At 34.8% G+C, this 27,444-nt stretch overlaps 1 long non-coding RNA gene and 1 pseudogene across 2 annotated transcripts in view; one reads left to right on the top strand and one right to left on the bottom strand.

Annotated features, from left to right (window-relative positions):
• Positions 1 to 3,099: 3,099 nt before the first annotated feature.
• LOC125473437 lies at positions 3,100 to 5,796 on the top strand (annotated as a pseudogene).
• Positions 5,797 to 6,454: 658 nt separating this feature from the next.
• Positions 6,455 to 27,444, bottom strand: part of LOC125472382 — a 28,358-nt gene continuing 7,368 nt past the window's right edge. The window contains exon 5 of one of the 2 annotated variants that reach the window (XR_007254327.1): positions 6,455 to 6,746. This is a non-coding gene — a long non-coding RNA (uncharacterized LOC125472382). Of the gene's footprint in view, positions 6,747 to 24,694; positions 26,115 to 27,444 lie in introns of those variants that run through there. The other variant, XR_007254326.1, reaches the window with a different exon arrangement.

The following is a 27,444-nucleotide window of genomic DNA, read 5'->3' on the forward strand; positions in this document are numbered from 1 at the left end:
ATTGAGACCCCAAACCACCAAATACAAGACCTGCGCAACCTGGGGATCCCTATGGTACCATTGCATGTTAAATTATGTAATGGGAAGTAGGAGAATCCAAGCAGCGGTTCTCGGTGAGAGTTGCTCTAATGGAATCGAGCTACAACCTTTGAAAATTGAGGTAAGATTAGCTCAGTTTATTGGTAATCTGTTGCTAGTAAGGTCTTCACCCCAGCATGGGCAATTGGATATGAATTTAAACTTGCTCAAATTTGGGATTGAAGAAAATAATTTTTTTTGTGTTGTTTGTTCTAGACTCAGGGGGTTGAATGCTGTCGGTGATGGTGATGGTGATGGCGATAATGCTCAAGGCACCTCAAAAGTTAGGAATGGGCGAGAGCAATTGGGCACCAAATTTGCTACTTTTCTTCGAGTCAAGGAGTCTACAAGGCAACGGAAGCGGAAGCGGAAGCGGAGGGAAATTATTGCTCAAGGCGGCACCTCTGAAACGCAGGTCGAGAGGGAAATTACTACCTTCGTAGAGGTCCAAGACTGTAGGCACCGGGTCAAAGGGTGTAGGCAGCATCTTGGATTAAATCTGGGTTCAAAATCTGGGTCTCTGACCTCTATGATTATCTATTCTTCACCCCAGCATTCGAATAATGTTATTCCTATGTTTTTAAGATTACAGAGACAGAAAGAACATGGCTAACATAGACAGAAAGAGGGAAGAGAGAAGAAGGCTAAAAAGAAAGAGTAGTTGGACACTTGTATCCCTACATTTAACTGAGGTTTAACAGAAATCTCATATTTAGGCTAAACTAGAAACTGAAGGAGATTTGGAGAGATGCAATTGAAGAGAACTTATCCACGATGATCGACGCGTGGCAAAACAGTGGAGAACGCATGGAGTAAAATGAAGAGAGGAGAGGTCGCAGCTAGGAGTAAAATGAAGAGCAGCAGCCAACGACCATCTTTCCTAAGTTTTTCATGTTTTTCAGAATTTTAATTAGGTTTTCGTATTTTATGAGTAACTAAACTTTTTTTCTAGGGTTAGGATGATGCCCTAGCATGAATGTTTATGGTTTTTAATTTTATTCATTGGATTTCTAGTTTCTTTTAGATGAATGCTTAATCACTGTTTGAATTGTTACTTTTTGTTTGAGTTCTTTGATTGATCACCTTAGGACTTTGCATCTAGTAAGATTGGAAGATGAATTTGAGGCTGAACTAGCAATATAATTCAATTAGCTTCTAATGGTTAAGTGTGGTAAATTACATTGTTGCTTGACAAAGAATAATGGTTTGCTTGGTTTCCTTGTTTTCTAGAGCGACAAGAGTCCTATTTGTTAAATTTATGCCTTAACCAAGATAGACTGCATATTAGGATCCTCTGCCTAAACTAGGAGAGAATCATTCACTTAAGGAAAACTATGGTATAATGTGCCTAACAAGGACTTAGATAAGGGAATTATCATCTAAAGAATCGAAAGATCCGTTGAATGCATTGAAACCTAAACTAGATTGCTTGTGGTTGATTACGAATCCCTAGATTTTCATCACTTACCTATAAAAGGGGATCATTCTCCCACAATAATTCCTAATGTCATTTGTACTAAACTATTCACTAGAACTCAATAAAAGATAGCTTGAACCTATGTATTTGTGTAAACCCTTCACAACTAATGAGAACTCCTCTACTCCGTGGACGTAGCCAATCTGGGTGAACCACGTACATCTTGTGTTGTTTGCTTCCCTGTCTCTATTCATTTACATACTTATCCACACTAATGACCAGAGCAACCTAGCGAAGGTCACAAACTTGACACTTTCTGTTGTACCAAAGTTCTCGCCGATTTTGTGCATCAACACAGTTAATTTCATAGGCAAATTAGGTCAAAATGACTATTAAGGAGCAAAGAGGGATTTCAAACATCCATTGGAAAACATTGTAGTAGTTACTTTATGAAAGAATTTTGAAGAATCTGGGAATCCAATTCTTTCATTTGATCTGACTTCCGACACACAAAATGGTGCAATATGTCTTGTCCAAAATGTCTTTCCCATGTACAAAATTGTGTTACAATGCATCAACATCTTCCTCACCTCAAATGTTGTCAAGAGACATCGTAGCTAATAAAAACCCTCACTTTCATCAATTACGTACGATTATAAGGGGTTTCATTGTTACGATACCTCTTACACCATTTCAGGTTCGCAGAGTGCCGATGGGCATCATTTTCTCACATGGGAAAGATATTTTGGAAAAGATCCACACTAGAAGAGAGTAGACAATACAGTACAAATGCTAACGTAAATTTGTATCATCTATTTGTACCATTATTTGTACTATCTATCTAATAAAAATATGATCCACGTTTGTTAATGGACCTTACCTCTATTAAGTGTAGCACTACTATTTTTTTTTTTTTTCCTCCTTGGCTATCCTTCCTTTCTTTTCTTTTTTCTTTCTCCCTCCAGTTTTTACCGTTCCTTCTAGAGTACTCTACCTTTCTCTTTTCTTTTTCTTTTTCTTTTTCCTTTTTTTTTTAAGTATAAAGATCAAGTTTCTTTCTCCCACCAGTTTTTCCCGTTCCTTGTAGAGCATTCCACCTCTCCCTTTTCTTTTTCTTTCATTTATTTCTTGACGAAAAACAATCAAATAATTAAATATTGTTGACAAGAACTTCTGTTCTTTCCTTGGTGAAGTGAATAAGTGGAAAAGAAAAGAATAGAAATAAAGAGAAAACAATATGCACGCGACTACTAAAATCAGTAAAAAAATATTTTTGGAAAAATTAAACCACTAGGGGAAAATAAATAAGAAAAAAAAAATCCTTAGTTCATATTTTCATCATTTATCTTTCTACAAAAAACAATGACGATGTCATGTAGTTGAGTCAAATAATTAAAACGCAAATATGGGTTATCACACTTCTAGTTCACTCTTCTAGGATCCGACCCCTTAACTTGTCCATTCAACTCCTAGCCTACTTATTCTCCATCATGAAGTGGTTGTAGTTAGCATATGTACTTTGTTGTAACTTCAAGAAGCTCCTCATTCGAGTCTTTGATAGCTCAGAGGATCTTCTACGCATCGTAACTTAGTAAACTTAAGTTATGAGGAAATCCGATGAGCCAGTTCCACAAACGGAGAGCTCTGATGACAGTTCAATCGACCTTGCAAGGGTTCGTATTTCTTTTAATATCTAACATATTTTAGTTTTCTTTTAAAATTAAAACAAAGGATTTTTGCATCAGATCATTATGGTTGTTCGAAATAGGAATAAACAAATCGAATAAATGAATTTCATGTTTAATTCTTGTGTATTAATTTTTCAGCTTGGCAAGTGAAAAAATTTTAGAGTTTGCAAAAGGGAAGTATGGCAAGAGAGATGGAGGAAATAGATCAACGTGGTCAATACAATGCGATAGAAATTCAATACAACGTGCTATACATTCTATATGGTTTGGGATAGGATGTTTGTTCGTCACCATGATTTATTTTGGCCCGATGCTTGTGGACCCTTTGTTCTTGTACGTTCCCATCATCAATGAAAATATCAAGTGTCTCGCGTTGGACGAAAAAATAAAAAAAAATAGCCATTGTTTTGAGAGCATTTACAGATCTCACTTATCTACTTCAAATCATCTATCTTGTGCTGCGTACGTGGTGCAAATTGAGCTTTGTGGAAGATCTCCTAACTACTAATCAGTTTTTCGTACCACGCAAATCCCCAATACAAAACATTTTAGTTGTTCTTCCTATTCCACAAGTAAGCCAGTTACTTTTCTGAGGTAAATTATTTTTCGTAATCTCTTAAGTCATATATTAGGAATTAGGATAATTTGATTTTGCTGATTATGTCACACAACACTTTAAGTTTAGCTATTGGTTTGCATTTGTGTACAGATCGTAATTCTAATTTTCCTTCCAAATACGAGGAACTCAAGATCTTTGAATAGAATGAAGTTTTTGAACTTACTTATTTTATTGCAATATGTTCCACGAGCTTATCCAATGTACAAAGTATGTAAGGACTTTAACAAGGAAACAGGTGAACATAGCAAGAAACTTGCTGGGAGAAAGCAAATATGGATTCCATGTCTATTAAATTTCATCATGTACATCATTGCTAGCCATGTAAGTTATTGTCTTAACTTAGTTTATTTTAACTGCTCCTTGAATTGCTTGTAAATATCGTTGAGTTACAAACGTAGTTCTTGGTTTGTTAGGTACTCGGAGCATTTTGGTACTTTTATTCTGTTCAGCTAGAGATGGATTGTTGGATCTCTACTTATCGAAGTGAAAATGGATACAACTTAAATACTTTACAATGTGATAATAGTCCATTCAGAAACGTCACACTTCTTAATGATTTATATCTAACAAATCCACCAAATCCAATGGTATATGATTTTGGCATATTCGTTGACACTCTCCAGTCTGGCACAGTGGAAACAATAGATTTTTGTCATAAACTCTTGATGTGTTTGTCATGAGGCCTACGAAATCTAAGGTTTGTCCTACATAAGTATTTTTATTCTTAGATATTGCGTCATGCACATGAATTTTCTTACCGTACACCGGTGCATGGGATGTGCTGGTGTTTGACTATCAAAATTCAGTCACGCAAGCCGTCCAATGAGTTGTCCCTTTTCAAATATTGTTTTAATATATTGCTCCAATGAATTCTGCAGTTCTTTTGGTTCAAACCTCAACTCTAGTACCAATGCATGGGAAAGCGTCTTTGTAATTTCTATTTCGATCAGTGGCCTGCTACTATTCATGTATCTGCTTGGACATGTGCAGGTCGGTGATGAATTATATATTGTATATCTGGTTTTCTTTTGAGTATTTTCTACATATATGCATGTAAATTTCAGGAATTTAATAAACTCAATGTCAAACCTCCATGTTGTGGAGTACACATTTATGCAGGTAACATCTAAGATATCGCAGCGGAGCTCAGTCATATTACCACAAATAGAGTTCATGGTATCTGAATATGGTCTCCGTAGCGAAATACAATATAAGATATGAGAATTAGTAAGAGAAGCACTTGAAGTGGATGAAGATAATCCTGCGGAGAATATCTTCTCGTTACTTCCTCTGGAACTTAAGAAACATATAAAGCGCCATCTCTTCTTGGCTACGCTAAAGAAAGTAAGTTGCTAATGCCCTATCTCTCTCTATATCTCCATATATATATATCTCTATATATAGTGTTCTATAAACTTGTGGCAATAGATGGCTTTTTCGAATAATCTAGTTAACGAATTAAGCTATTATATAGATAGGAGCATTAACTCCCCTTTGAGTTCTTATCGATGTATTCTTAAGTTTCTAATTACATGTATGAATTAACCCCAGTTGCCAGGGCTTGAAAACAAAGACAAGTATTGGAAGCAATCATGGAGCATCTTGAGCCAGTTAACTATGTTGATGGTAGCTATATTATTCGAGAGGGGGAGCCACTGGATAGGATGCTTTTCATCACGCAGGGCAGTGTACTTACCTACAAGACGAGTGGTGTCGGCGGAGGAAGTAGCTCGTCAGGCATTAGACGTCTTGCAAAACGTGATTTTTATGGAGAAGAACTTATAGGTTGGGCGGCGGCATCTACCTCTTTTTCTGACTTACCCATCTCAGACACAACTGTGAAGTCACACGCTAAACTTGAAGTCTTTGCTCTCGTGGCCAACGATTTACGGCTTCTTGTCTCTCAATGCCCGACGGAGTTCAACACAGAGCGCTCCTGCCCAGCGGATAGTACTCTTGATATAAACGATATTGGCATTTCTGAGGTTGCTTGAATTATTGGCCAAACTGGAAAATCTTTGCTAGGTCTATTAGTTATCTGTAACTAATAGCCAGATTTTTAATTCAAAATAACTACGTATTTGTAAGGAAAATATGTTTACCTTACAAATAACAATGTTTGCAAATTGCAAAATAACAATTTAGTCTAAATTTAGTTACAGGTAATATTAGGAGACTAAATTTAGTAAGGTATAGCAAACATAGTAATAACTACATATTAGTTATAGGTAATGCCAGGGACTAAATTTGTAGACAATTTGCAAACTAAATTTAGTCTCCTAACATTACCTTACAAATAACATTACCTATAACTATGTTTGCTAGGTAATATTAAGAAACAAAATTTAATTTGCAAATTGTCTACAAATTTGATGCCTGGCATTGCCCTTACACTATTGGTTGACGAGACGTTTCAAGCTACTTTTCAAGTTTAAAGAATTTAAAAGTCATCTCCTTTCCTCAACATTAGCAACACATAAGAACCTGTGTAAAGTTCAACTGAGGATCCCTCTATCACCGTACGTTATATGGAGTAAAATAAAAAATCTCATCTTGAGTGCCTCTGAAAACGCTTTCAAGTGTTTGGAAATGATTACAACCATGTTGGTTTTACTATGCGTGTGTTTGATGTATGAAGGTAAACCATAAGACTGGTCGACACACAAACAAATGCTTTAATAAAATGTATAATTTATCATAACAGTTACAACCTTTTTATAAGTGATGTATCTTTAGATAAGACCACCCAATAGAAGTTACAACTCCCTGAAAATGGTATAATCCATGTATGTAAAAACAGGATTCATTCCTCTTAAACAAATCATTCAACGTTAAATCAATTCCTCTAGTATGTAAAATCCATTTAAGGCTTATCGAGGAAAGTCTCCAAATTAGCTCAAGAGGAAATACTTCTCCAAATCACCCTTTACGAGAAGTTGCAATTCTGTGAAAATGGTATGATGAATGTCTATAAAATGAGAATATATTTTTTAAGGTAAGACAAGTCAACGGTTTCTACATCCTGCAAGGGGTTTACAACCACCATACCATTTAATATTACACTTTAGATTTTACTAGAGCATTAGCCCGCACGTTGCCGCGAGAATATCAAATGGATAACAAATATTGTATGTCAGTGTTAAACTAAGGGACTAAATGTGTTATAAGCAATGTGTGTAGATTTGTAAAAACAAAGCAGAGCAAACCGAAGATACAATCGATTATGATATCAAAAGAGCATGAATAAACAAAGACATAATCGTATCCGCATTGGAGCAAACAAAATCACAACAAATGAAAACATAAAATATGGTCATACAGTATTAATACAAAAAATAAAGTCATACGTTATATGGATCAACAAATGAGAATACAAAATGTTTTTTTTTTTCGTCTCAATCGAATTTCGTCATTAAATTACAACAAATGAAAAGAAAAAACCCCAAAAAGACGCATAAGAATAAGAACATACCCTAATCACCATTCCCACATCAAATATATATCAAATTCCCAACTCTGAAATCAGAGCTATAATCACATACAACACAACCCATCAATCTACATAAAAAATTACCCAAAATTTGCAAATTGCAAAAATGTAGTGACCGAGGCTGAATAAAAACCAATTGAACACAAATTTAGTAACTGCCACTGAACCAGCCTCCTATCAAACATAATTCATACTAATAACAGTAAAAAACCAAAAAAATAAAATATGTTTCCTACATTTGAAAAGTATGATGCTTCAGTGCAGCAGCAGAGTCGGAATTCGGAGTCCTGTGATTGGTGGCATATTATCTTTGAATTTTGGTTCTTTAATTTGACCGGTTTCAAGATTTCGAAACCAATTTGGACTCCTCCTTCCACTATAATTACAGAATATGCCCCTAAAAACTCAATAAATTAGAAACAAACTAAAACATGGGATTGGTGGAGTCCGTACCTTAGAAAGTGCTTAACGAATGTTTTTTTAATTGTGTTACATCTTAATTTGAGGGTCTATTTTTCAGTTTAAAAGTTTTTTCAACTATGAAAAAAGATTAATATGAAAGGATATGACAACCAGTTAGTACAATAGTGATACAGAATTGGCTGACCTACATTGTGGTGCATGTATCATAAGTTTACATTAGTTTTATTTGATAAATCCAGTAGCCAATTTAAGCATTGAAATTTAAATTTTAAAACTTTTAAGCCAAAAATAAAAAATAATTAGAATTTACAACCTGGGTCAATACATATCTTTCAATTGCCAAACCACAAATAAAAATAATGTGAACTTTTGATGCACATTTAAGCTATCAAGTCCTTCTTATTCTTCACAGCCTAATTTCACAAAACCAATATTTTTCCTCATGATTAAACAAATGCTCTAATGTCATAAACAATTAAATTATCCCCAACAAAAAGATTGAAAGTTTAGGGCAAATAAGCAAACGGGGAACTGCAAGTGCCGAATTTGGGAAATTGAACAGTTAATCCAACTAAAATTCGTTACTTTCGGGGCAATTGAGTACAGAAAAAAGCTCAAAAATTTAGAGCAAGTAAGCGAGAGTGAAGGGTTAATTTGGGGAATTTGGGAAAGTGGGCGGCGGTACCTGAAAGTCTCCGCAGCAGAGAAGGAAGTCGATGGTGGTGCTGTGAAGCTTTTCATAAACAATTAAATTACCCCCAACAAAAAGATTGAAAGTTTAGGGCAAATAAGCAAACGGGGAACTGCAAGTGCCGAATTTGGGAAATTGAACAATTAATCCAACTAAAATTCGTGAACCAGAGGTAGGTTCAACCAGAAGGCTACCAAGGAGCTCATCTCTGTCGGCGATGACATCAACGTACCTTCGTCTGTGATGGGAGTCGAAGAGAGATATGCAAATGCATATGGAAGGGGCGGGGCTCACTTGGCATAAAAATGAAATTTCATTTTTAAATTAATTTATTTTATATTTTTTTTATGTGGACAAATTATACTGCCATGTCATTAATTAACATTCAAATGAAAGTTAGTAAAGGAATGAGATTAAAATATTTTAAAGATGTTATAAAATGTTACGATTGCATCCAAATCTGAAGAGGGTAAAATGTGATTTATCCTAATTTATTGTAACCGCTCCATAAGTTGCTTGTAAATACTGTTGAGTTACAAATGTAGTTCCTGGTTTGTTAGGTACTCGGAGTATTTTAGTACTTCTCTTTTTTTTTTTTTGTTCAACGAGAGATAGATTGTTGGATCTCTACTTGTCGAATTGAAAATAGATGCGACTTAAGTACTTTAAAATGTGATAATACTACGTTCAGAAATGTCACACTTCTAAACAATTTATGTCCAACAAATCCACCAAATCCAATGGTATACGATTTTAACATATTCGTTGACACTCTCTAGTCTAGCGTAGTGGGAACAACAGTTTTGCATCCACCAAATCCAATGGTATACGATTTTGGCATATTCGGTAGTGGGAACAACAGATTTTCCTCAAAAAACTCTTGATGTGTTTCTCATGGGGCTTACAAAATCGAAGGTTTGTCCTGTAGAATTATCAGAGAGACTGGGCCAAAGACCCACTTCCAACAACACTGATAATGTCCCCAACTTGGTAATTACAACCTATACAATCCATCAGGTGTGTGGTTTTATCACAAAAGATCTTGGTATTAGTTGGAATGAGGTTATGATATTTAAACTATAATTTCTTTTTTTCTATGGCCGATGAACACGCGCCTCATCTGGGATCCAATTATTGGGTCATACGTGGGAGATCCACACATCGACAACCACGTGGAGCTAAGGGGACTCATCCTACATGCGAGGCCAAGGGACCCACCATCATCGGGCCCGCTTCTTGACTCTAATACCATGTAAACTTTATATAGTTATATAGTTAAAACACAAACAGTGAGTTGGCTGACCTGACCATGAAGCGATAGTCATTGGAGACCAAGTGAAAATGATGAAGGTTGCGGCAACACCAAAATCTTCTACAAAGCACTTAGTCGGATACAACTACTTTATAGGAAACGTTTTTGTGTTTCTCGGGTTTGCAGGGACCTTAGTATTTATACTGGCTAAGACATTAAGGTTTTGTCCATAAAAGAATCCCAAATCCCACTTTTTTAGCCTATCAGTTAGGTATCATAATCACATAAAATCAAGGACTCCATCAATCTTACTTGTATTACAAGACATCTAATATAAGATTGATATCTTTAGGAGATCAAATCACAATATCTACATTAACCTTACATTCTTATTATTTGTTGTAGATCATTTAAGGTTGATTTATATTGGAATAATTCCAGCATGTCCTACCTAAGTACACTGGTGCATGGGATGTGCCAATTTGAAGGGTATATTGAGATTGATTATCAAGATTCAGTCATGCAAGTCCAGCCGTCCAATGATTTGTCCTTTTTCAAATATTGTTTAATATATTGCTCCAATGATTTATGCAGTTATTTTGCTTCAAATCTCAACACTAGTACCTAATACCTATGCAAGGGAAACCGTCTTTGTAATTTTTATTTCCATTATTGGCCTGCTACTCTTCATATATCTGACTGCACATTTGCAGGTCGGTGATAAGTTATATTTTGTATTTTTTTTTTCTTTTGAGTAGTTTCTACATATATGCATGTAAGTTTCAGGATTTAATAGACTTAGTTTCAAACCTCCATGTTATGGTGTAGACATATATGCAGGCAATTAGCAGAACATCTCAGATTTGGTAGCGGATGCAAGTCATAGATCCACAAATGGATTTCATGTTATCTGTTTTTGGGTAAATATTTAATGTTGGGCTTTGTGAAGATGATGGTTTAAGAACACAGAAGCAAGGGAGAGACTGGACTTGCGCAAGCCAACAGCCCAGGAGAAGTTTAATCACTATTTCAGCAAGGCATAGGCCATATGCCTATGTGAGAAGTAATAGGTGACAGAGGGTAGCTCACCTTCAGCAAATGCACTTTTCAAGGGCATGGATGGTAAATTGATGATAACTCACTACCCTCTGAAGGCCATCAACAGAAGGCAAAGCTTGGACAGTTGGGCTAAAATGTCTATAAAAGCAGCAAGGGACACTAGAGACAATGACACTCAATCAATCAATCAAAAGACATACAAACTTTGCTCTAAGACAAGCAAGAAACCAGAAAGCTTTGTTTTGTCCAGACTTTGCCCCTTTTAATTGTAGATCCTCTATAGAAAGCCATCTTTTGTCAAGTTTAGAAGCTTTGTTACCTCCTTCTAGTATTGTAGTATCGAATCCCTTTAGGAAATCTTGTTTACATTTCATTTTCTGGAGTCCACAAACCCCTATAAGCACAAAGAGAAGTGGTTGCAAGAAGTTAAACCTTGCCCAACAAGGTTAAATCTTGCCCTAGTCTCTTTTGTTTGTACTTACATATAGTAGATCTATTGTTTAATGCATATCTCATTATATTTAACATCACTTTTCAACTGTCTTTTGTTCAAAGTCTCACCTATGATCAAATTTAAACTGATGAACCTTGCTTCTTTAAAGTTAACTGAGATCAACAAAATGGTTGGAAGGGCCCTGAACCCCTTCATTTTGGACATATAATATAATGAGCAAAAGTCCTTGTTTACAAGGCAAGAAAAAGAATTTTATGTAGACTTAACCCATCTGTGACAATCCATTGATAATTAAGAAGTCTAAATAATTTGTGGCGCAAGTAATCAATTCAATTCACAACTAAACAAACAATCTGTTATATAAAGATAACAATGGCACGCTTAGATCCTTGTTAGTTTTGATTGTGAGCCTCAAGGCCTAGAAAAGGCCCTACAAAGGCACCATTCAAACTAACAACAAACTCATATTGCAGCACACCAAACAGCAAGCCTTGCCCGACAGGCAAGAGCCTCGGAGAGCTGTGCGAGGGGCAAATCTAGCCCGAACAATCTGAATCTGGTCTCCGTGGAGAGATGGAGTTTACAATTTGGAGAGAAGCACTTGAAGGGGACGAAGACCGTTCCATGGAGAATATCTTCTCTTTATTTCCTTTAGAAGTTAAGAAACATACGATGCGACATCACTTCTTGGCTACACTAGAGAAAGTAAGTTCCTAATTTCCTATCTCTCTCAATTTCTCCATATACATAGCTCTATACAGCGTTCTATAAACTTGTGGCAATAGATGGTTTTTCGAAGAATCTAGTTAACGAATTCAAGCTATTGTATAGATAGGAGCATGAACTCCTCTTTCAGTTCTTTTGGCGTGCTTTCGTGAGTGTACTTTTGAATAGTTGATTATCATCCGTTTTAGTAAAGGAACTTGCTGCATTATTGGATCTTATCGATGTATTTATAAGTTTCTAATTACATGTATGAATTAACCCCAGTTGCCAGGGCTCGAGAATAAATTAAGACAGATAAGTGTTGAATGCAATCATGAAGGATCTTGAGCCAGTTAACTATGCTGATGGTAGCTATATTATTCGAGAGGGGGAACCACTAGGATGATGTTCCTCACGCAAGGCATTGCACTTGCTTACAAGACTGGAACTAGGGGTGGCGAAAGTGGCTCGTCAAGCACTACACATCTTGGGAAAGGTGATGTTTATGGGAAAAAAAACTTCGTGATTGGGCGGCAACATCTACCCCATTTTCCGGCTTACCCATCTTAGACAAAACTGTCTAAGTCCCACAAAAAAGTTGAAGTCTTTGCAATTTGGGCTGCCAAATTACAACGTATTGTCTCTAAATCTACGACGCATTTCAACACGAGCTCCCCCACCTAACGGATAGTAGTCATGTGGAAACTCATGTGGAAATACACTGATATGGAATTTCTTCGGGAATTTCTTAGGTTGGATGAATTATTTGAGAAAAGTGGCAAATTTGAAGTGCAACTTTGCTAGGTCTATTAGTTATCTGTAACTAATAACCAGATTTTTAATTTAAAATAACCATATATTTGTAAGTAAGATATGTTTAGACCAATGGTTGATGAAAAGTTTCGAGCTATTTTTGAAATTTAAAGAATTTAAAAGTCATCTAACATGAGCAAAACATAAGAACCTCTGTCAAGTTCAACTTTGGATTCCTCTGTCACCGCATCTTATATGGAGTAAAATAAAAAAATGTTATCTTCAATGCCTCTGAAAACGCTTTTTAAGTGTTTGGAAATGATGTGTCTTAGATAAGACCATCCAAGAGAAGTTACAACTCTCTGGAAATAGTATAATGAATGTATGTAAAAGGAAGATTCATTCCTCTTGAACAAAGCATTCAACGCTAAATCAATTTCTCTAGTATGTAAAATCCATTTATAGGCCTCAAGTATGAATCTATATACCATTTTGACACAAAATGTAAATTTAATGATAAGGTGTATCGAGGAAAGTCTCCAAATTAGCTTAAGAGGCAGTACTTCTCCAAATTGCCCTTTACGAGAAGTTGCAACTCTGTGGAAATGAAACGATGAAAGTTTATAAAATGACAAGGTATTCCTCAAGACAAGTTGATGGTTTCGACATCATCCAAGGAGTTTACAACCACCACACCATTTGATACTACGCTTTAGATTTTCTTTTAACTTCCTAAATACCACAAGTTTTGAATTATGGAAGGAGTAAGTTTGCCTAGTCACATGGGCAATTTCATCCTCCAAGGGAATAGGCAAATGAGTAGACAAACTTAAATACTCACCCAAGTAGAAAACACGCCCTGCCTCAAAGTGAATGGATATATTCAATAGACCGCTCAAATTTACTTTTCTTTTGTTCAACACCACACAAAAGAAAAATTAGAATTATATAAAGGGGTTAGATTAGAATTTTAAAAAAAACATGGTGCTAGATTACATATTTAATTTAAGGGATTTTTGAACTTTAATCTTTGAAGAAGATTAAAATTTAATAAAAACATGATGTTAGATTACATATTCATTTTAGTTCTTTAATACGTACTCAATTCAAATTCATATTATATTTTTGTTTTAATATTTAATAGATATCTTATTTTCTCCAAAAAAAAAAAAAAAACTTCTTATTTAACGTCTCCACATTAAATTTTAAATTTATTATTATATATATTTTAATTCTTTAATTTTGTTCGACTTCCTCTAAATAGTATACCTAAACGTCTGTACCATAATCTATTTTATTGAACTAGTGTATTGAAATGTCCGTACCTAAATATATTTTAATAAATTAGTGGCACATAAGAAAATATACAAAAAGTTAGGTGTACCGAGAAGTTCGTACTTAAATATATTATACTAAATTAGCGTACCGAAATGTCACATCCCAGCCCGGGCCCTCATCACAACCCGGGCCTGCTCCACCACCGTAGCACAATATTATTCGCTTTGGGCCCCGACTACGCCCTCACGGTTTTGTTTCTGCGAACTCATAAGAGAACTTCTCGATGGGTCACTCATCTTGAGAATGCTCTCGTGCGCTACTCGCTTAACTTCAGAGTTACGATGGAATCCGAAGTTAGTGAGCTCCCAAAAGGCCTCGTGCTAGGTAGGGATGAGAAACTCGCTTAACTTCGGAGTTCTTATGGAACCCGAAACTAGTGAGCTCCCAAAATGCCTCGTGCTAGGTAGGGATGATAATATACATTTAAGGATCACCCCCTGGGCAATGTGGGATGTCACAGAAATGTCTGTACCTAAATATATTATACCAAACTAGTGTACTGACATGTCCATACCTAAACATATTTTAATGAATTAGTGACACATAAGAAAATATGCAGAAACATAGGTGTACTGAAAAGTTCTTACCTAAATATATTATACTACATTAGTTGTCACATCCCAGCCCGGGAGGGACCACTTCCCGGGCCCGCTCCATCATCGTAGCACGATATTGTTCGCTTTGGGCCCCGACCACGCCCTCACGGTTTTGTTTCTGGGAACTCACACGAGAACTTCCCGATGGGTCACCCATCCTGGGAATGCTCTCGCGTGCTACTCACTTAACTTCGGAGTTCCAATGGAACCTAAAGCCAATGAGCTCCCAAAAGGCCTCGTGCTAGGTAAGGATGAGAATATACATATAAGGATCACTCCCCTGGGCGATGTGGGATGTCACAATCCACCCCCCCTTAGGGGCCCGACGTCCTCGTCGGCACACACGCGATCAGGGTTAAGCTCTGATACCAAATTGTCACATCCCAGCCCGAGCGGGACCACTTCCCGGGCCAGCTTCACCACCGTAGCACGATATTGTCCGCTTTGGGCCCTGACCACGCCTTCACGGTTTTGTTTCTGGGAACTCACACGAGAACTTCCCGATGGGTCACCCATCCTGGGAATGATCTTGCGTGCTACTCACTTAACTTCGGAGTTCCAATGGAACCTGAAGCCAGTGAGCTCCCAAAAGGCCACGTGCTAGGTAAGGATGAGAATATACGTATAAGGATCACTACCCTGGGCGATGTGGGATGTCACAATCCACCCCCCTTAGGGGCCCGACTTCCTCGTCGGCACACATGCGACCAGGGTTAGGCTCTGATACCAAATTGTCACATCCCGGCCCGAGCGGCACCACTTCCCGGGCCCGCTTCACCACCGTAGCACGATATTGTCCGCTTTGGGCCCCGACCACGCCCTCACGATTTTGTTTCTGGGAACTTACAAGAGAACTTCCCGATGGGTCACCCATCCTGGGAATGATCTTGCGTGTTACTCACTTAACTTCGGAGTTCCAATGAAACCTGAAGCCAGTGAGCTCCTAAAAGGCCTCGTGCTAGGTAAGGATGGGAATATACATATAAGGATCACTCCCCTGGGCGATGTGGGATGTCACATTAGTGTACCGAAATGTCTGTACCTAAATATATTATACCAAATTAATGTTCCGGAATGTCCGTACCTAAACATATTATACTAAAACTAGTGTACCAAAATATCCATACCTAAATATATTGTAATGCATTAGTGGCACATAAGAAAATATGCAAAAACATAAGTGTACTGAAAAGTCTGTACCAAAATATTTTCTTTATTATATAAAATACTTACCATAAATTGGTGATGAAAAATGTCAACAAATAAACCTAATTCATTTTAATTTCAAATGAAATTAAAATTTACAATATTTTACATAAAATGTAATTCATCGACACCATAAAATTATAAATAAAAAGACACTAATGTATATTTTGGCATTAAATAGAATCTAGGGACTAAAATCAATATTTAATCTTGTATCAGACAATTTTCTAATCTTCATCTTATTTAAGGATTAAAATCTAATTTTCTATTAATTTAATCCCTTAAAGTGTACTTTTATTAAAATTTATATTTTGTTTTTGTTTTTAATGTCTCCACATTGAAATGTTAATTTTATTAATATCCACATATTAGTTTTTTCAATTATAAATGAACATAAATGAGAAAATATTATAAGAAATTAGTGACACATAAATATGTAAATACATAAGTGTACAAAAATGTTTGTACTAAAATATGTTGTAATGAACCTAAATATATGTATCGAAATGTATTATATTGAATTAATGTACCTAAATGTCAATACCGAAATATATATACAGAAATATACATACTGAAATGTATTATATTGAATTAATATACCGTAATATATGTACCAAAATGTATTATAATGAATTAATGTACCTATATATTTGTATTAATGGATACACTGAAATATAAATGCAAATGAATTAGGAAAAAGGAAAGAAATAAAACATCAAAATATATTTTAATTATATTTTAATATAACAAACCTTCATCAAAACATCAAAATATAATTAATAAAGGTTTGTTATATTAACACCCAACATTTGTTTTTTCAATTAAAATTCATTTTAATACACCTCATATATTCTCATAATACTCACACGTCGCACTCCACACTCTCAACATATGCCTTACATTATACACCCTACATTTTTTACATACATTCCGCACTCTTCACACTATTAACTGTAACATCAAAAGCCAATGCACAATTCACATCCACTAGATTTTTAAAGAAGAAACCAATTGTGTTCATCATTTAACCTGTAGATTCCAATACAAACTTACAATTACAATTTCCCTTTCTTTCTTGGCTATGGCTGCGCTGAATATGCAGGTAAATAAAATAACAAAAATAGTAACTCTCTAATCCCCCTATAGACTGAAGATCAAAAACGAATTTAGCCTTCGTCTGCCCCTCTTCCTGAACAAACATTGTATAATCCTTGTATTTCTCTTCAGCATCGGCACGAAAATGATCATGTCAAATCTCTTCATGTTCTCACTACAAAAAATATGGACACTGGACACAATAAATTATCTGTGCCCTTTGAAGCTAAAGAGCACCAACATGTGTGCTCATAGACCAATTTGTGCCCTCCATGGGCATGGTCATTGGTAATAACGCACAGTATTGCTTTTGTGCTCATAGAGAAAGCACAAATTATATTATTTCAATACTAAAACCCAAACGCCAGTGTACTGTTCACGGACAGTGGAGTGGCGAAAATGCCCTCCGTTTGGTTTTCCAGCAAGCTTTTTTCTCTTTGTTGCATAGTTAAATGACGGCATTGCCCTTCTAGGCCACGCGTGACTCCAATTCATTTGCCCAGCCCACGTGTTGATCATTGTAGGCTGTTGCGTTTCCCCCTGTATTCTTCCCACTTTTACTTTTGCTTCCCAAATTAGTCTCTGCTTTTCTATCACTTTTAGACCTCACTTTATTTCCCTTTCAAACCCTTGCTTCCGTTGGTCGCGAATTTGTGTTCTGTCACTCTCAAATCCCGCTTTTTGTCGTTCGCGACTCTTGGTTTGCTCAGAAAGCACCGAATCAGTGTAAGGTTGTTCAACTTTTCAGTTTTGGTTCAAAACTGCGGGTTTGATTTTGTTACATATAAAAATATCAAAAGTTAAATCTTTGTTTGTGTGAATTTTTTAACCCAAATCGTGTTATGGGTTTTGTTCATTGGCCTTTTTGAGATTTATGATTTGGTTTTTTTGGTTGATTCATTTGTTTTGCAGGTTTCGTTTATACAGAGACAAGGACAACTTGGCCACTGCACCATTTCTGGGCACTTGAGGGTAAGATTTAGCTGGTGAGGTGGTGGATTACAAAGCTGTAATGAGATCTTAGCTTTATTTTTAATCAACGAATTTGGAAGCATCTTTATATGTTTAGTTTGCTATCTTCTGTTTCGGTTGGATTTTAGGCACTGGAAATTATGAGTTGTTTTGGGTATGGTTTCCTGCCTCTGCTGCTTCCTGATTCTGTCTCTTTTTGTTATTTGGTCTGCTAGAATTTGTGGTTTTGTCCGTAAATCTTGAAAAAAATTTGGGCTAAGCAGAGGAACCAATTCAGGTCTCAGTCATGCTCCCTTCAATCGTAGTTTTATACAATACAAAAGCATTATAATTTAGAAAAATGTTAGTCGCTGTTTGTTAGCAAACTCTATGAGTTGGACTGCTCCCTAAACAGATAGTGAACCAGCTTAATTTTTCATTAAAATCACAAGCTTTGATATCTGAGTCTGCCATATTAGTATCATTCATTAGTTTTTAATCCCATTAATTATATTTTGAACATGTTTATTTTTCATACAACAATAGTTATAAACATGTGAATTCTTTTACATCTTAAAAAATAAGAAACTGATCGGGTTTCTGATTTTCCAAGCCTGGTTTATTCTGCATCAGGTACACTTCTGGGCATCATTACGGGTGTCAATTTCTTTAGAACTCATGGATAAGTAGTTTCGCGATATCAGTTGATGGACTGGGTAAGTGAATTCAATTATAGTTTTCTTAGCTGAGTTGATATCTTATCCACTGCACTGCCCACCTTCTTTTCTTTTGAGAAGATTTGTTTTCTATTGAATTAATAATAAAAATAACTGGGGAAGGAAATTGAGAAAGAAAAAAAAACATCTTTTCTTGGATATGTTTGTGGAGATTTTCTTTAGTACCTTTTGGTATGTTGTGATTACACGCAAATACAGATTATATGTCAATATTGTGGGGTTATAACACATTGGTTTTGGAAAGCATCATTTTGCGTTGTGAATTCTGTGTTTAATTTGCCTTTTGTGTTTTGAATTTGAATTTGTAGTCTGATTATGATGTCAATGCAGACTGTCTACTATCAATCAGACACTAGACTATGCCTTCAATCAATTGAGAAAAGTTAGTTCATTTGCAGACGGCCTGGTTATGAGTTTACTTTTAACTATCTGGTAATTTGCAACCAAGTTTTCTTTTTCAACTTATGCTCGGTTTACTATTCTTCTGCAGCTTATTTTTTCACAGATTCAGTCTTCAGTAGATGGCTGAGGAATTTCCACATGCAGCACTGTATCAAATTATCATTGATCATAGGGTATGGCATTGTAAGATCATCTTCTGTTCACTTGATCAAATTTTTATCGACTTTTTTTTTGTTTTTTATTTTTATAATTATGATTTATTTCTTATTTTGCCTCAAGTTTGGTTGACTTAAGCTTTGTTTATTATCTTTGCAGTACAAAGAAGGCCTTATTAGTGTAATGAGAGAGTCCAATATCAACTGGACGGTAAGTGATCCATTCTTTTTGTTTTTTGTTTTTAATGCAATGTCCATACATAGTGTAATTTTTACCATATGTTTGACCTTTGTTTTTAAATTAAAATCCACCAATTTGGTTGTGGTTTGTTCCATGATAATTGTATAAGATGATCATGACATTACATAGTTTGGGAATTAGACTAAGCAATTTGATCAATCTGAGTAAATATATTTTAGCTTTTCTTTTGTTTTAACTGTTAAGATAGAAAATTAATGGATCATTTACATAAAACTCACAAATTATGAGTGTGTTATTGCATATGCCCATATTGCTCCTAACTACTAATCAATCAGTATAATTTGTTTTTGGAAAACTAAGTTTAATCCTGGATGGGAGGTAGGTAGGGATTAATTTTGAGAATCGTTACCCTATGAGGATATTCACAGTTAATGGTGAAAGTTATTTTATTTTTTAAATTATCTCATGAATAAATCTGTTGAGGGAGATGATAGTTTTCTTAAAAATAGCATCAGAAGGGAAAATGGATATTGAATTTTTGAGTTGTTGTTTCTGCATTTGCATCTTTCTGATTTTTTCCTTTGCAGTGTGCTAATCTGTTAGCGAAGTAACGTTTACAATTACTTTGGGCGGTTCTATACTAAACTGGAGGAAAAGATACATGCGAAGGAGATGGAGAAGAATAATTTGCAAGCCAAGTATGAGATGGTATTCCAATAGTGTGGAAGAAAAGAGCACCATCGCCACAAAAGCCGGCTTTTCATGGGATGATTCGACAGGGACAATGTGTGAGAACCAAAGAATCTTTGCTTTGTTGTATCCTTTTTAGTTTGATTGATATCTGATTGATTCCGTAAACGCAAAAATGAAATCTAATTATTTCTATGTTTTGATGGGTGGAAATGGTCAGGATTTCAACTGCGTTGGAGCATAAGAGGAAGAGAGATGAGGTAGACCCGATATCGTGGTGTTCAGTAACTCAGCTGGTAAGTTTTGGCATTTGAAAATTTAGTTGTTTTGTTGTTGGTTATATTTATTTGTCAAAGTAATGATTTTGGTTTCATGTTCAAGGTTTTATGAGTATGACCATGATGGATCAAAAGCTAGGGATCTTGAATTGGCAATTGGAATTAAAGTCTTAATACATGGTGAGGTTTTTTTTTAATTTATTTTTTTTATATTTCTGCTGCAAAGTTTTTGATTTTCTCATTTTTTTTATACACCAAATTCCATTTGAAAAGAGTAGGTTGGTTAAATACAAGTTTTCCATACAAATTAGAGGACTTATGTAGTGCTGATGTAGGTATTTTGATCTTCCGTTATAGGAGTGAAGAAACCGGCTGGATTAATCTTCATCTTATTTTGATCAAATTTTGCAGTATAGATGATATAAGAATCACAATTGCATATGGGAACTGAATCATCATGACATTGGAATTCAAGTTGTGTTTCTATCAATGCAGGCTATTGCTAATCACCAAATTAATTATGTTTGTTGAAATTTTTGGAATAATATTTTTCTAAAGCCTGATTACTTAAACCTCGCTGAAAAACAGTTGCACATGAAATCATTCACTTTACATGTACAATTACACTCAATTCAGCCAATAACTTTAACAATCTTGCTGATTTTGACCATGCTATTTTACGGATATGCCAATTGACTTTCTTCTTTACACTTCATCGTGGTTATCTCATACCGATTGTCTAACACTTGAATCTTTTGTTTGCAGAAAATTTTTGGGCATTTTGCACAAGTAATTGGAGCTGCTGCAAAATTTTAACACTGACATGGATGGAGTGTATAGAAATTTAACGGAGAGTGAGTAAATTGGCTAATTAAAATAATTTAAGCGACAGTGATCATAAAGTTCAGTAGCAAATTGACAGAATAGTCTTTTGAATTGATTAACCATCTACTTAGAGATGCATTAACAAACATCTGCATGCACATGCATTTAGGTTGAAGCAAACTATATTATCACATGATTGAAATCATCTATTTACATTGATAAACTTTTAATTAGCACATGATTGATATGGGTATATAGACCCAACATCTTTAGCTATATGTTATAGTTTGACATAAAAATTGAATGTATCCGTTTTAAATCTTTCAACCGTGTTATTCAACTGATACCATAAACTGCCATATTTTTTAAACTCTGTGGAAAGGCATTTACATGCAACATGATCAAAATGACTCTATAAACTGCTTATAAAATATATTTTCAAATACATAAGCAAAAAGAGGGATGGTTCTCACCACGTCTTTACCATTGTCCCATTTTTTAGCTATTATAAAGTCTATGAATTGCTAATGGGTTTACCTTTTTCATGGAATTTTCAGAATTTTGGGTCGTTGGAGGAAGAATTTGGCTGCTTGACATTTTGAGGTATATACTTTTGTTTTGATTTCTTCAGTTAGATAGTTAATTTACACCAATGCTTTTGTTTCTATTTGGGTTTTTGAAAGTTTAGGGATGTTGCTGAATCATGATAATATTTATCTAAATAGAGGTTAAGTCAATTTGATAATATCATGATAAATGATGGTTATGAAACGTTAATATAATAAATTGATGCTTTGGTTGGTCTAGAATGGTGGTTCACCCAAGACACTCATGATAATACGTGGAAATCCTATTGCATAAAGATAGAAAATCATATGAACATTCAGATAGTTGCTTTACAGGCAATATGATTGCCCTTCCCTTTCAAGTTTTTTGAAGTTAAAAAAAACAAAAACTACATTGACCAAGAAAAAGAATTTATATGACTATAATTGTTTGAAACTGATAAGTACGTAATTTATGTTCTTATTTGAGCAATGGAGTTCTCAACTAAGTGATTCTTGACAGGGTCTTAGAAATATGATCAGTTTGTCAAGAGTTTCATAGAGAGCTCTTTTGTTTCTCTTTGCAACCACTGCAAGAGTGCAATTAAAATTTAATCAAAATACCTTCACATTCATAATCCCAAAAGTGACTTCATAAGATGAAATTAATTGACCTAATTATGTGCGAACCTCCAATTAAATGAATGAAATATTTGATGTGGATCGAAACCGAAACCGAAACCAAAACCAAAATGAAACAAACAACAGCAACTGCCGAAGTTTTTAAAAGTGTAATTTGGATTTATAAATAGATTTTCTGTTCAAATTTTGTTATTGTGATTTTGGAGAAACTCTTTCTTTAATCTACTGATGCTGTGGGATTTCAAAGTTGAAAACCATTTGCTTTCAATCTTTTGGAACAAATTAGCTTTGGTAGGTAACAGAACAGATAAATTTCTGGAGGATATAAAAATGTTTGCTTTGCTGAGATTGTTCTGTTTAAATTAATCAATTTTATAGTGCACTTTGAAACCTAAGTCATCGATATGTTAGTTTCAATTTAAACACTTTTGGAAACTTAGAGATACATTTATTAGTTCAATTGGTTAATTCCTACTAAGATTCTTGCAAAACGCTTTTGTTATGCTGTAGTTAAAACACTTTTTAGGGTTGTAAATAGATTTTCACATGATGTAAATAAGATTGTTTTAATGATTTGGAGAATATGGAGAAAAGTCATTCCAAACTTAAAATTCAATGGTAGTTTATTGGTGTAAATTATGTTACTCTCATTAATTTTTCTGTCATTTTTTGGAGTGCCTAAATTTTGACTGTTGTTTAGCTTGGATAAAGCTCAAGGCTTATAACTAAGTTTGCTATTTATTTTGTTTGATGCATTTCCAATCTTTGTAGCTGACACAACTACATCTCCACCAAAGTTGCAGACAAGGATTGCAAGGTTTTTTCTATCCCTTGGTATTCATTGATTGAGTTTGTTTGCAGTTGAAAATGCTGTCTTAGTTAAGACTTAAGGAGAACATCATATTTACAAAATATACTCGAATGTGTTGTTCGTTGTTTCTGATGTTAATCGTTTTTTTTTTATCAAATTTAAAAACTCTGGTTTGTATTTTTAGTATTGTTTTAGCATTTTGGCCTAATGGGTTTGGTTGTATCTAATTGCAAACCCTTCATTATCTCATGATTTAGTAATTCACCAAGTAATTATGTTTATACATACTCTAATTATTATTTTTTCCAACATGTGTTCATATAGCTGAAAATAAAAAATCAGCTGATTATATTAGATTAAACTTTGGTAGTCGTTCAAACATAATTATTCCTGCAATTTGTAATCCCGCAGCAACGCGCGAGCATTATTATCTAGTATATACCAAACGTCTAACTTTTCAGTTAATTCCCTTTGTGTCCTTTTTACTGTTCATTTATCAGTGTTCTTCCAATTTTGCCCTTCAATTGCTCTTCAAGTCTTGCTTTTTTGGTCTTTTACACAGTAAAATGACGATTTTGGCCCTCGGTGTCCAATAGAAGTCTCTGGACTCCTGCCTCAGAAACACAAGTGGCTCTTCACAAGACTTCTTTCTACAGTAATGGTTGTGTCACCTGGCAGGCTTAGCATAGTGACGCGTGTTGAGTGGGACGCGTGTCACTTTACTCATCTCCTCTTTCTCAGCTTTTGCTTCCGCCTTATCGTTGAAAACCAATGCATCTGGTGTCGATTCGAATATAATCTCAAGCCCAGAAAATGTTAAGGTTTTCTGGTCTCCAACCGATCTTGAGGAAATGGTATGCTATCGAATCTAATTGACGATTTTTTTGTGTGATTGTTTGTTATTGAGATTGGGATTTGGAATGTTAGGGGATTGGGATTTGGAATGTTCGGGTTTTGGGATTAATTTGTTTGGTTTTTGTGTGGATACAACAGGTTGATCACATCTTGAGTTTTCCGACTGATTTATTCAATCCTATCGGTTCTGATTTTTTCCCTCCATAGTTTCTCCAGCACCATCTGCCTTGCTCTCATCACAACCTCTTTCAGTTCCTTAGGTAAAGTTTCCACCTTTTTTTCTTCAGCAAAATAACAAAAGATTCCAAAGTTATTGAACAGATTAGTGATTTTCTGTTAAGTTTTTTCTTCAAATTTTTAATTAAAATTTTTTTAATGGGAATAGGTGGAGGGAAGAGCTTGAGAGACAGTGGACTCTTCTGCTATTCCTCCCCAATCACTTTTACCAATCTGCACAACCCAAATTAGGAGACGGTGCTCTTCCCCGAGGTATGAAAAACCTTCGAATTAATTTGAGTTGTGCAGAGGAACGGAATAATTATTTGAATTCATTAATTTCGCTTGGGTTCTGCATATTTCCTTTGAATTAATTTAGGTTGTGTTTGAGCATTGTACTGGCATGAACATGGGTAGAGAGTATGAGGATAAAGGAAAGAGAAGATGCTGTGATGATCCAGCTTCATCGATTTGTTAAGGCATTTTTCGTACCTTTTTTTCTGTTTAAAATTGTATACTTTTCGTCTTTTGGAAGTATTTCATTGAGGATTTTCCATGAGTTTCTGAGAATTCCATTTTATCCAAGCTATGGGCGTTGAAATGTCAGTACCTTTTTATTCAAATTTTTCTTTATTTGAATATTATGTGTTTAGAAGTGTAAATTTGCACAATTGAATTTTAGTAAATTTTTCATACTCTAATTGAAACAAACCAAATTAATTCCCCATAGTGATTTAATATAATTGAATGTTAATAATTTTTCATGCTTTTGTAAAAAATTTCGTCTAAATTTCAGAGTTTTAGAGGATCCGTCATTAAACTTATGGGTTTTTTTTTATATTTTTATGTGAGATTTAGTTTTTTTTTTCCTTCTAGATTTTGAAGAGTACTTCGATTAATTTGTGAGTTTGGTAGTCGTATTTTTTCTGTGCATTTTTGGTGAACTTGGTTGTGGGTTTTGATGTTTGTCTGCAGCAGGGAAGTTAAGAAAATCGCTCCATGCCCTCCACCAATTCCAAACTCTCATTGTGCCCGGCCACCTAGCGAACCAAGTGGTCTTTCAGAACCTGCAGGAGATGATCGAAGCGAGATGGTATAGTTTTTTGTATTTTTTGCTATTGCTGTATGTAAATGACCAAATCGAATGCCTTTGAGCTCCTTACAAATTCACTTTCCTGACTTATTTTCCTTATGCAATTCTGTCCAACCATATTTTCTTATATGGTTAAAGTTGGTGGCAGAATTCTTGAGGAGATCTTCCACGAGCAGTAAGCTTAACATTAAAGGATCATTCTTCTTCATTATCTTTATCGGAGCAATACATCTTTAATGCATGTGTACATTAAAGGATCATTCTTTTAATTTTCTCTTTTTTCTTCACCCAAAAAATCCCCAATTTGGTTGTTTTTTGTTTGGAAAGAGTAACGGCGTCTAAGGATGATTTGGAGCCAGGAAAAAATCCCTAATTTTCTCTGCTTCTTGAGATCAACGTGCCTTCCTCAACTATTTTCACCGAGGTTTCTCGCTTCAAATTGGTATGTTCTATAGCTCCGTTCGAATTCTTATAAAAAAGTAGTGAATTATTTTGTTTGTAGGTTTTTTCAAATGGATTTTTTTGTGTGGGATTTATTTGAATATTTTGGGTTTGTTGGGTTTTGCTGCCTTGACCTTCCTCATGAGTGGTCATGTAAGGTTAATTAAACTTTTTAGATTTTTGGGTTTTACTGTAATGAATTAAAGATTTGATAAAGACATTATTTATTTCGTGGAATTCCTTTTAAACATTAGAATTTGTTTTGTCTCATATTTGATGATTTGGGTGTTGAGCAGCAATGCTTTGATGATAATCTCTTTATAAAAAGGAGCCGTTTTTTATGATGAGAACAGAAGAGTTGCCATAATGCTCGAGGTCACCAACCCCAGGATTGGAACTGCTTCAACCTGAAAAAGGTTAATTATTTTATAAAATAAGTTCCAATTTCTTAGTAGCTTGGCTTAACAGTTAACAGTAAATCCCAAGTGAATTTATGTTGTTTTTACAAAGCATATGAGCTTTCAGTGTGTATCATTCCTTCAATACCTCTATATGGTTACAAATGATTGAAGATAATATATACATTTCAATTGAAGTTTACTTTTATTTTTTAAAGCAACAATCTGCAGCACATTTCTTTGTTAAAAATATGGAACTAATCCTAGATGAGAAGAAGCGTTGATACACAATAATTTAGTTCCTGAGAAACGAGTGTTGATTTTACTCTTAATATATGTTCAATTTATAATCTAATCTTAATTTGTCTTCAATTTCTTTTAGAAATAAGAATTTCGATTTCAATTTTATTTTGAGAATTCATATACTTACCCTTTTTTTTTACAGATACCTGAAGCTTATGATAAGCCTTCCTCTTTAGATTGAAGCAACGAAGAAAATATCATGTACGGGTATTTTGTTTTATCTTTTTACCAATAGGCAGGTTTAGTACTAAGGTAAGAGTCCGAGCCCTTCACACATAGGAATATGTATGTATCTGATCATTTATTTCTAAATACTACTGTCTTATCTTAAAGTGCCAATTCCTGAAATATAGGAATCCAATCCATTTTTAAAACTATTGAGAAGTATGCTATAAGACAATTTGGTTCTTCAGGCCACCATCTTCTAGGATATTATTCCACATAATATGCCCTTCTCCATTACAACCTTGTACATCGATGTCTTCTCTATTTTAACATTCCTTACATGTTGCTCATTTATATGTTTTTGCTCTTAGACTTCACATGTTCCCCATCCGCCTTTTAATACTCTATATGTTGCATTGTTTGCACATGATTCCTTTATATATGGTTTTTTCATGAAATTAACCACAACATATGATAATAAAGGGAAAAAAAAAATCGTTAGCACCTTCAGGATCACAAATGAACTCTATCTCAGTTTTGCTTATATGTCCCCCTTTTATTTCCCTATGTGTCCACACTAACAACTCTTTTTTTTTTTTCTTTCAAACTTTGTAGAAACTAGCTGAAATCATAAACCTCAACATCATGAAGATGAAGATGAGCAGAAAACAATGAAATAAGAAAATGTTGATCTTTTGATCATTGTAATATGTTGGTAATTTACCTTCTCAAATAATGTACATGCAAACATTGTTGTATAAAACTTATTTATATGTTAATAGTATTGTTTTAAATGTTGTTCCTAAAACCTGCAGCAAAGCGCAGACATTTATGCTTGTAATAGCCTATTTGTGCCTTAATTCTGACAACA

This window comes from the organism of the source record quoted next, unplaced genomic scaffold (assembly GCF_019419815.1).
Source record: "Pyrus x bretschneideri cultivar Hongxiangsu unplaced genomic scaffold, Pyrus_bretschneideri_v1 Contig11, whole genome shotgun sequence".
NCBI lineage: Eukaryota > Viridiplantae > Streptophyta > Magnoliopsida > Rosales > Rosaceae > Pyrus > Pyrus x bretschneideri.